General features: G+C 40.1%; 1 non-coding gene across 1 annotated transcript; it reads left to right on the forward strand.

The window, feature by feature from the left end:
• Positions 1-5,298: 5,298 nt before the first annotated feature.
• Trnae-cuc (transfer RNA glutamic acid (anticodon CUC)) lies at positions 5,299-5,370 on the forward strand. Its single transcript has one exon. It is a non-coding gene; the product is annotated as a tRNA-Glu (tRNA).
• The last annotated feature ends 4,896 nt before the right edge of the window (positions 5,371-10,266 follow it).

A 10,266-nucleotide genomic window follows, 5' to 3' on the forward strand; every position in this document is an offset into this window, starting at 1 on the left:
GGGACCATCCTCATTAGCAGAGGTTGACGAGGAATATGGCCCCAGACGAACTTACAACACTATAAATGAAACTATCTTAAAATACAATTCTATATCGTCATTCACGAGATAGTGAATAGTAGTGCAGAAGGCGCAGAGTGCTGTGAGATGTGCGTTGTGCTGTAATGAGGTTGGTCTATGAAAATGATATATTCAGTCCACTACAACAATACTGTGTAATATATATAGCTCATATAAGATGTATAATGGGTTTCGATAAGACATAATGATATCAACACCTTAAACTCGTTATTCAAAATAAATAAAAGCTGAATACTATCTGAATAGTATTGCGTTGATGAAAATGTGTTTACCACGGAAACTGGAAAACAAAATGATGGTGATTTCAATATCTGATTCTTTGTATGACTCGCACACCTTTGCGAACTCTTTTAAGATTTACAGCGTTTACATCCATTGCAATGAATAAAGAGACTAGGAAAAAAAATCATAACTAAAATGAAAAAGAAAATCGTCTGAAAGGTGTGACACTAAAGCATTTTAATTGGATATTACTGACAGTACAACTTGTTATATTTATGCAGCACAGTATATTTCTCCTATGAATATTCGTACAATGTAATGATCATAATTTATAACGGTTCAAGTGACCATCCCTTCTTAGCTCTGCTCTATGTCTTCTAACGCTATCTCTGGCAGCAGCAATTAAAGTGTGAAGTAAGACAATGCCCTCAACGGCAAGAAATAATAACGTCTTAATTTCGTCACATCAACGCGTTGCTGGTAGTAGCATGAACATCGCTTGACTAGTGCATGCTCTCCCTGATTTTCTCTGAGCAGTGTTGATCGTCTTCACTCGCAAATCGTGGAGGGTGGTCAGTACTATCGAAAAGTCATCTTTACTTAACCAATAAAAGTAACGAACGAACTAATCGAATGAATATGATTTAGATTACTAAACACTACAAACAATTCTGATACATTTACATATTACCGGGTATTTCATGTCCATTTTCACTTACGAGCAAAATGCTGATCAATATGTAACATACATGATGATACATGAAGTTACTACTAATGTACCTGCACACACACACACGCTCATAAACACATGTGCACACGTCAGTAAACAGCACGTAGAGTTTAGGCATTGATAGAAAATTGAAAATGAGACGTTTTGTAGAATTTTGCCACCAAACAAGAAGCAGGGTGTTGCCTGTAGGACAAGTGAAAATGTTGTCTTAATCTTAAATTATTTTTTTTCAAAATTACAGCTTATTGAGAGCAGTACAAGTGACCCTTATTACTAAAGGACGATATGGAAATTATTATATTATATTTTACAGTATAGCGACTAATAAAGAAATTAGAATAATGCTGGCCTGATGAATAGCCGTGTTTTCATTGCTTTATCTCTTGAAGTACCTCCTTATCACGCTGCGAGGACGACGCATTATATTCTGTGGTCGTCTGCTGATTGGCTTAGGCATTTTGATTCTCTCTTCATAAGGCCAGTGATTTACGCGAGGTGACGACTGGAACGTGCCATCTTTGTCTTCGAACCGATTAGTTCTGGGAATTCAGGTATCATCAGGACTCCAACAGAACATAGTTCAGGCCCTGCGCTTTTCGTTGTCTGAATGTGATGAATGCACAACTTGTTCAAGGTCGCCCTTTCTACTTCGACATGACATACAGTACGGTTTTCTTATGCCGTGTGTGCCAACAATTTTACATGTGTATGCTGGTGAGCGTATCGATTTTTCTTTTCTTCTGTTCATCTTTTACATGGCCAGCCCCCAAACACCACTTGTCATTCGTTCTGCATGTTTTCCCCGTCATGTTAAACGCTCTAATGCCAACATATTTCTTATACAAGAAGGAGAACAGTATTAACAGGACGACTCGGTGACTGCTATCGATCGCTCGCTCTCCTTCTTTTCATCGACGATACTGTTTTCCACTAGCGGCGCAGAACGATACCCATTCACGAGGCATCGATTGCGCGTACATGTAAGAGACCCTTTGTGGATGGGGTGCTATTGAGGCTGTTTGACTGTAGTATCGATCGCAGTTGGTTTGCAAGCATCATATTGTTGGTTGCGTGCATCGTTTTTGTCAAAGAATGGATGTCTGCGATCGATTTTATCTCTCCGTGAGGCAACTGCCACCAAACTGCGTGTGTGTGTGTGTGTGTGTGTGTGTGTGTGTGTGTGTATGTGTTTGTGTGTGTCTCGCTACATTCAGGTCACGCCCATAATGAGCGATCACGATCACGTTTGCTGGTCACGCATCCTTGTGTCTTGCCTCCTCCTCTGTCTTGCCTCCTCCTCTGTCTGTCTGTGTGCTTATCTGTATGTCTGTTTGTCTGTCTGTCTGTCCATCTATCTCTCTCCCTCTCTTACGCTCGCACTCACACACACGCTCTCTCTCTCTCTCCTTCTTGATATATGCTTCCCTTTAATGCCCTGACTATCGATTTGATCGCTTCCTTATAACGGGAAAAAAGTCGTCAACATGAAGGGGTTTTAAGTGTTTTCTCGTCCAATGCACTATAGTTATGGAATAGGTAATTATTCCAAACCATGCTCCGCTTCTTTTCCTCCTCCTCCTCCATTTCCTCCTCCTTCTTCTTCATATTGTTATTGTTATTATTATTATTATCATTATTATTGTTGTTGTTGTTATTATCATTATTATTATCATTGTTATTACTATTATCATCATGATTGTTTTTATTATTATTATTATCATTATTAGTATCATAATAATAATAGCTATTATTTTTATTGGCTTGCATCAACATGATATAAGTGCAAAACAAAATTATTATAGATTCCAAGTAGATTACTGTGTGTACCGGTATGTCATTTGATCATTATTTTATCATCATCATACTTTATGATTTTGTTACCATCATCATTGTCACCATCATCATCAATCGCTGTCATTATTATTAGAATCAATACCTCGCATTTTTATTCGATTCTGTCCTCAGTGCTTTTCCCCTTCCCCCTTCCTCGAGTATCAACATGTTCTGTATATGAAGGGTTTGTTTGCAAAAACCGATAAGTCCATTTTTGAAGATTTTGAAGTACGATCTCTGTCATAAGGTACAAAATAATACCTTTTAAATGATATATTGGTCACTACATATAGAGGTATATTTTTGAAGTTATGGTCACAAGAAGTAAAAATTTTCTTATTATTCTCTTTATTTTTCTTGACCTTTAATCGCTAATATGTCCATTTGGCAAATATGGACTTATCGGTTTTTGCAAACAAACTCTTCATATGCTGTTCGCGTTCGCTGATGCACACTGAAGTAAGAATAGTACGAAAAAATCTACGAAAATCTTTTCCTCTATACTGGCACAAATACTTTTTTAATACAATGCAGAAATTTATTCGGGCTAAATTGTTGATCATGCAATACAGAAAATACAATACATTTGTATGGTGTTTTAGGCACTTTTCTAACCCCGCCTTTGTTTTTACTCAAAACTTTTGATCACGACGATATAAACTATATATCAAAGCAATAGGGACAGATGAGATATGAAAGATTAGACATTGTTTCTAAGAATAGCTGCACCACAAGGACAATGGCATTTTTTAATGGATACACACTGTGCTAACGATAATAATGTAGTAATGTTAGTTAAACTTTCAATGAAGTTACGAATATCTCAACTCAAATTTTGGCCAGGGGAACGCGGTCCAACAATCTATATAACATGTGTATCAGTTGCTTAAGTAATTTACACCTAATATACTTCAGTTTCCTTGCTGAAACTCAAAGCATTGATTGCTATTTTCGTTTCGACGTTGTTCTCCATTCCAACATGGTTTAAGCACATTTATATGTCTTCTTTTCAATTAACTTCTCCCGCCTCGCGCCTGCATAATGCTCAAAGCGCGATATTTTGAATTTGACTGTTTGCAGATGAAGCGACCTAGCTCTCCTCAACATCAACTGAGACATTAACCTTGTAGAATGAATTATTCATATCGTCTGGTCTTCCCGGCATAAAGGCTAAACGGTATGTTGGTCAATATACCATGTCCGTCCTTTCTAAGACGATATCAATATTGACGACGAGCGTGACACTCTAAGGACATGGTCGCCAATTATTTCCATTGATTATCGCTCCTCGGCGATCGAACGCCCCGCCCCGCCAAGAACACGGGCACATTATTTTGTAAGCCCTTCCGTTGCGCGTACATACATCATTTACCTCATACAGTCCACTGTCATACACACGAACGTACATTACTAGTACAATTTTATATCACGTGTCGCCGATTTGAATTCGACCATCGATATACTCATTAAGAAAGAAGTGTGATTTCCCTTACTGGTAAATGCAAGGACCCGAGTACACTAGTAACAAAATATAGGGGGGGGGGGGGGGGGGATACTTGTAGTATTGTGTCTTTCTCTATGAAAAAGCTCTTTTTATCACTGTGATGTTGGGTCCGTTCGTGCATGTAGGCCTATGTATGTGTGCATTTGCCTTGTGCGTATGGGTTTCTATGTGACTGAGTGTTACAGTAAGTGTGTGTGTGTGTGTGTGTGTGTGTGTGTGTGCGTGTGCGAATTGTGTTCTTTGATATAGGGCCTAATGGGCGCCTTTGTTTCCATAAGTGTTTAATGTTTTATGTGTTTATGATTTAATTCTTACTTATTCCTCATCTTCAAATCCGCGGTGTGTGATGAAAAGACTTTGTTTTGTTCCTGGATGGGCCATCCCCCTCTCCCCTCCCCACCCCACCCCTTCTCTCTAACTTTCTATTTATCTCTCTCTCTCTCTCTCTCTCTCTGTCTAACTGTTTTCGCAGTCCTCTCAATCTTAAAAAAAAGACGGAAGGTTTTCGATTTATTCTTCTTTTTTAACAATAAACACTGTTTCTGTTTAATTATCTTCAGAGAATAGTGATGAAATGGCAATAATGATGTCGATAATGATAGCAGTTACATGTCAATTCTAATTAAAGAATTAATGATAACACTGATGAAAATGAATATAATTATAAAAAAACATAACTGCAATCGTGATAACAGTAATAAAAGAACAACACTATGATAAATCAGTCCAATTCAGTTCGATTCGATTCAATTCAATTTAATTCAATTCAAATAAAACCTCGTGCGCCTTCGAAACACGGGCTGTGCTATAAGCAGGGAGCCACCTCCCTGGCTATAAGGTCTCGTTGATGTGGATGTGACTGTATCATGTACATCTGCAGTAACTGAAATCTTATGTCTATTCAAAACCAGCTTCCGACACTTGAGAATCCCATATGGTCTAGTGGTTAGGATCCGGCGCTCTCACCGCCGTGGCCCGGGTTCGATTCCCGGTGTGGGAAAACATTTTTGCTTTTTGTTGTCTTTGATCACATATCTTTTTCTTGTCGTTATGTATATTCATCTATACATATTTATACATATCGGAGCTTTTAAACTAGAAGTGAAAAAAATTTACCATTGAGGTATGATTACCTACGTCTGCAAAATTTCATTTCATTTTATTTCATTTCAAAGAAAAGCATAAAATACAGAACATTTACACATACATTATTATACTAGCTTGTCAAAGGAATCTATTTTTTAAATTCTTAAAACGGATACGCGAATTTTAACCCATTGAGGACGGGTCCCGTGTATACTCGGGCAGGTGTCTATGGGAAATGCGTGTCGTCGTGGATGTAGCAAAATCAACCCGTCCTCAACGGGTTAAGAGAAAGGACAAATAAGTTAAGGAGCGGGTATATCGACAACATTTGCGTCATGATGTTCAGTAGAACGTGAATGTTGGAGCGGCTTCGGCGATATAGTGTATCACTTTTCCTTACTCGCCGATCCCGAAATGGGCCAACATTATCAAGGTCAGCGTAATGGCTCCGAGTCATGGTAAGTGGGGTGAAGGAGGAGAGAGGAGGGGGAGGGGAGGAGGTGGAGGAGGAGGAGGAGGAGGAGGCGCAATGTTCACCTTACGCCGAGGTGCGTGAAAACGCATCTCCGCGACCTTATTTGGAGGCGCTTAAAGGCTGCCTCCTCTAATCCCACTGTGTAGTCTGCAGTGCCGAGCCGCAAATCCCTTTCCCCTCGCCGCGGCCGAGTCCACAGCGATAGCCAACGCGTGTGCCCCGTCTGCCGCCAAAGAGCCAACCAGGAGCCATTAATATGGCGGCGGCGTGACAATGTTTCATCACTTTTCATTTCATTTCATTTCCAACAACACAAACCATTTACATACACATAGAACCACAAAGCCAGTACAATGTTGTAACAAGGAAAAATATTTAAGGTAAACAAAATAAAACTTCGAATATATATTCAAAGGAAATTTGACAAAGTGACGATTTTCGATATTTGGTGAACACTGAAATGCCTCTGACTCCTATATACACATTCTCTCCCCCTTTCTGTCTCTGTCTCTGTCTGTTTGTCTGTTTGTTTGTTTATCTCTCTCTTTCTCTCTCTCTAATTCTTCACTGATATCATTTCTTTGATCTGGGATGTTGTTTTGACATCATTGTCTTGTTTTGTTTTCTTCTATTGTTTGATTGATTGATCAATTTATTGATTGAGCACTTTATACACTGATCTATGTATTCATTTATTTGTTTATAATCAATTAATTTATTTATTTATTGGGTATTAAAAACATGTTCCTGGTGAGACGCAAAGAATTTCACTATGTCAGTGAGCGAAAGGAGACACTAAACAATATTTGAATAGAAGAAGGCATTGTGTGTGTGTGTGTGTTGTTGGGTTTTTTTTTTGGGGGGGGGGGGCTTCAACTGAAAACTGGGCGTTAACAGAACTGAAAACAGGCGCCTGAGGAATGCAGGTAGACAGACAAACGAACACACAAGTCACAATCAGGACCACTAATGACTGCGGCATCGTCCTTTCAGGAAACATTCCCCGGTTGAAAATGACCATTATTCTTCCAAATCAGGGAGTTGACCCCCAGCTTCCTGCTTCAAACGTAGGGTCCATGCTGCGCATGATATGGAACTACAATCACTAGCTTCCATGGTATGAGCATCTGTATTCACAGCTCCATGGTATTAGGATGAAGAACTTCTACTCGGTGAAGCAAGGCTTGGTTGGATAACTGGAGGAGAATGAACGGCCCCCTTGAGCTATCACATTAGTGGGACCCTCACCACTGGTAGCCGGACGTGTTCGTCCATCATGGTGTAGGCATACAAAAGGCTGACCTTGGCCGCGTGGTGACCTTTGTCACGTGACTTCCGCATGTGCCCTTGACATTTAACGTTGTGGTGCTCTGTTCTCTCTATCTCTCTCTTTCCCTCTGTGTCTGTGTTATTGTGTCTCCCTCGTGCTCTGCATCTGTTTATCTTTCCATCTGTCTATCATTCATTCAATCCATCAGTAAATCAATTAATCAATTTATTAATCAACGAATCAATCAATCAATCATTAATTCATTTAATCATTCCATCAATCAATGAATATCAATTAATCGATCAATCAATAATTCAATCAATTAGATTAGTAAATCATCCAATCATTCAATCATTCAGTCAATCAATCAATCAATCAATCAATCAATCAATCAATCAATCAATCAATCAATCAATCAATCAATCATTCTATCCACCTACCTTTTAAGTCTCGTTATCTATGTGAATTTTCTGGTTATATTCATCTCTAATGTGAGTTACTGTCACTTTTGCTATAGATCTCCCTTTCCTTCCAGCCCTCCCATTCTCTCTTACTTTCTCTCCCCCCCCCTTCCCCCTCCCCCCCCCCCCGGCCTTTAGAAAACATCCAATACTTCAACTATTCATCGATATCTTGTGCTTTTCTCATTCAAAAAGTGAAAATGACGCGCGTTATTAGTAAATATTGCAGTATTTCATATGCTTCACGTAGATATCTGAGACTTTCCTTTTCATATAGTGGTTGGGTTTTTCTGCTTTTATATCAAGAAATCAAGAAGGGAGAAAGCTTGGAGACGGGGGGGGGGGGGGTAGGGGGTTAAAAGAGCTCTGTTTCTTGTCGCTTTGTTGATTCCAAATCTAGTACGAATTGGATTGATACCTAATACGAGAGGGTGAAATGTCGAGCATTAAATAGACGCGCATGCAAAAGCGTGCAACTCCCTTGTTAAGGCGAATACAGAAGCAAAGAGGATGCTTAATGGGTATAGAGATGGATAAGAGGGAAATATGGATAGTTATGATGGTGTAGGGAGGGGCAAAGGGGGAGGGTGGGGGAGAAGGGAGATACAAACTAGATCACTCGCACGCGAACTGCCCGATGGGCGGCCTCCAAAAAATTAAAACCCTGGATGCGGAGGCTGAAGAAGCGAGTTGGCCGGCCTGGCTGGCGTCCGAGCGTCAGTGAGGCCGGTCCTTCTGCTTTGGGCCCCGTCAACTGTAATTGACAGGTAACATTTATTTGCCGGGGAAAACATAATAAATAATAAAAAGAGAGCCCTACGACTAGGTCCGATGTGTCGGAGATAATTCCAAGAGTGGGTCAAGTCGAGAGTTCATAGTGGAGCGTATATACGAGAGCTAAGTAAAGAGGGGTATACAAGGGGGAGGAGGGGTGTAGAAGGGGGTGGGGATGGGTAACATGCAAGAGGTCTTTGCAGGCCCGTACCTGCAGGAACGTTGGGTGGGTCAACAGAAAGGGACGGGGATATAGGACACAAGATGGGGACTACGATGCCAGAACCGCATCCGGGTGATGTTCGTTATTCCGAAGGTTCGTATGGCATGAGGTCCGTTGCTCAGAAGGTTCTTTAATCCGAAAATGAAATACAAGGTTTCTTAATCCAAAAATATAAAGATGGTGCATACTGTCGAACCTTCGGAATTGTGAACCGTATTTTGTTGTCGAATTATACGAATCTTCAAAAAAACGAGCCTTTCTTCAGGTGTGGTGAATGGCATCCCTGTATTTTGCAAAAATACATCAATCACAATGCAAGCATCGGTGAATCTTATCATAATAAAGCACATAAAATATAGCCATCATGCACAAACAAACAAATTGAAGAGCATTCGAACATGTTCTTATTTTAATCCTCATCTTCGTTAAGGTCTTTATTATAAAAAAAAAAGAGAAAACAAGATCAACGTTGAGTGTCAGAGGTTTCACACCATACCTAAACAACTTAGGCCTCCTCTTCCTGGTCTTTACCCCTCCATGGATAGAGGAAAGCAGAGTTGAGGACGAGGATGAGGGTGAGCTTGCTAGCTAATGGGCAACTCAATCCGTCGCCACATTTGCCAAAATCAAGAAGGCATTCGCCGCTAATCACTCGCGACAGGGTTCCCCCACGGATGTCCAGACTGTTTTTTGAGTCTGTGTATGATTGTAGGTTGGTAGGTATGCGTTGAGACATGCTGACATCTATTAACACACATCCTAAGCATCATTATAATTACATTGCCAGAGGAGAAAAAAAACAAGACAGAGAAAAACAGAGAATGAGAAACATAGAAATAGATAGATAGATAGATAGATAGATAGATAGATAGATAGAGATGGATAAAGATAGAGAGAGAAAAAAAGAGGAAGGGGCGAAATGGTATAGGTTAATGGGTAACGCCATATTGTTGATCATGTTTAATGTCACCACGCTTTACTGTAAGTGAGTTGTTGGGCACATGTGACGTCGGCGGTTGAGAGGATGACGATCGGGATCAGCTGAAATATCATATCTCACCATGACTAAAAGGTGAAAGAACTGAGTGAGTGAGAGAGGCATGTGTGCACAAAAGAGAATCATGGGCTTACCCATGGCATGATAATGAGAATGGTGATGATGACGACAGGAATTACGAGAAGGATGATAATGATGGTGCTGCTGATGATGGTGATGGTGCTGATGATGATGGTGATGGTGATGGTAGTGGTGATGATGATGATGGTGTTGCTGATGATGGTGATGATGATGTGATGATGGTGATGATGATGATGGTGATGATCGTGTTGCTGATGATGGTGATGATGGTGAAGATGATGATGAGGAGGAGGAGGAGGAGGATAATGATGATGATGATGATGATGGTAATGATGGTGGTGATGATGATGATGATGGTGATGATGATGGTAATGATGGTGATGTGATGACGATGGTGATAATGATGGTGGTGGTGATGATGATAATGATGGTGGTGGTGATGATGATGATGATGAAGATGATGATTATAATGATGATGATGATGATAATGACAATGGTGGTGATGGTGATGATGAAGATGATGATGATG

This window comes from Diadema antillarum, unplaced genomic scaffold (genome assembly GCF_040938485.1).
Source record: "Diadema antillarum isolate AM-2024a unplaced genomic scaffold, OU_Dant_1.0 seq00000923_RagTag, whole genome shotgun sequence".
NCBI lineage: Eukaryota > Metazoa > Echinodermata > Echinoidea > Diadematoida > Diadematidae > Diadema > Diadema antillarum.